Here is a 1,894-nt window from a genome sequence, read left to right as displayed (position 1 = left end):
AAGATTTAATTTTTAAAGAAATGTTAATGTTGATTTTTGAATTTTGTACTTTTACGATATTGTTAAGGTAACCATTGTGGTTGTAGTTAATGCTGAGACAATGATGTCTAATGGTGCTTTCACACCGAACACAGCAAGCACGTCAAATTCGTGTCTGCTTCGTCTCTACTGACACATGTCAAATCAAGGCTCAATGCCTTGATACTCATGCCGCGGAGAAACCGCCGAAGTTGTTCTGGAGTTCATTCGTTTTCACTTCTTGGATTTTGCTGAGCGAGTAGCTTGGGTCTAGAGGTTTTGGAGAACTCTACAGAGTCACTGACAAGCACATTGCTGTTTGTTTTCACCACATCTGTCAAAGTGCAAAGAAGATAATGACCAAAATCCTCGCACTAAGCCGCCATCTTGAATGTTTATTCTTACTCTTTGATCTGGTCACTGAAAATGTCACGTGCCCAAAACTGGGTCCCTGATTGGTTAACGCGCCGCGGAAATCGCGCAGCGTCAGGTCAGGTCTTTACATTGACCTAACATTGAGACCTTACGTCTCCGCTGCGCCTGCCACGTTCGGTGTGAATGCATCATTAGTGTTACCATGACAACATTAGAAATATTTTTAAACGTCTCTAAGTCTTTTTACATTTTTATATGATTTGTGAACATTTCAATATTGTTTAAATATAAAATGACAGTTTATTTTTTGTTGAGTCGTGTTAGTAAACAACAGTTTTGTGAAGGAAAGATTTTGTAAAAATGTATTAAGGAAGAGGTGGACTGGTGTTTGTGTTGTTGTGACTCCTGTTTTGTATCAGAGATTAGAAGTGTTTCTCTGTTCTTTTTAGTTCTCAGTGTTCTGTTCCAATCTTTCCTGTGAAGAATAAAGTGGACGTGAACATCAGTCAGAAGTGTGGACTCTTTCCCACAGTGTGGCTTTCTGCTGTTTGTTGGTTCTCTGCAGGTTCCAAAGCTGGACTCCTCAAGTCCAGTTCTGACTGCTGAGCTCAGGACTGAGCTCAGATCACAGAGCTCCATCAGGAGGTGTGAAGAAGACTGAAGTCAACAAACTGCTTCTCTGTGCTTTTCTCATCAGTCTGAGTGCAGCAGTCAGTTTCAGCACAGTTCATTGGCTGTAAAAATACTGGACTTCTCGAGCCATGAGGTCCCCCGTATGAAATGCATTACCTCCTCTCCTCGTGAAAGTAGGCCACCGCTTTCACCGTCACTTCCTCAAACGGCTATCGCCATTTTGCAAACGTCTGCAACCCATCGTCAGCGATTGGTCTGAGTCATAGCTGAGTCATGGAATCTACAGGAAGTACTGTCGCCAATTTGGAGTGAGTTTATTGCAACCGTCCGCCTCTTTCCACGCCTCTACCACAAGACCGCGGGATATAAACAGCTTCTACTTTAATCACGGTGGCTCGGGAGAATTGTACAAGTCATTGTTGAAGCCTTTGAGGGAGAACCATTCCAACATTTGATTCTGTCAGCGGTCCTTTGGGATTTACTTACATTTATTCCTTTTTGTCGAGCTAAAAGGAGCATGTGGGTGACGCGCGCGCGGCAGCTTGTCTCTTCACATGCGCTGCCACGTTACAGTCTGATCAGATACACGTAAGAAGCGCGTTCAGCGGTATTTAAAATAAATAACCATCCTAACAAGTGAACGGCTGGATCTTTTTCCTGTTTGAAAATACGACCAGGTCCTTTCAAGTTTGTCTCGCGCTCCTCAGACGGCTGCATCTAATTCAGGCTGAAGCTGGAAAGGTGAAGAAGATGAAACCTTTTGTTGGTGATTTTATGGGCATAAATGCAACTTAGAATTTATAAGCTACAACCAAAACAGTGAAAAAAAGAAAAACAAATGTTAAACAAACAAAAAAGTTCAAAGCAC

The sequence above is a fragment of the Oryzias melastigma genome, unplaced genomic scaffold, assembly GCF_002922805.2.
Source record: "Oryzias melastigma strain HK-1 unplaced genomic scaffold, ASM292280v2 sc00651, whole genome shotgun sequence".
Taxonomy (NCBI): domain Eukaryota; kingdom Metazoa; phylum Chordata; class Actinopteri; order Beloniformes; family Adrianichthyidae; genus Oryzias; species Oryzias melastigma.
This window is presented reverse-complemented; position numbering follows the sequence as displayed.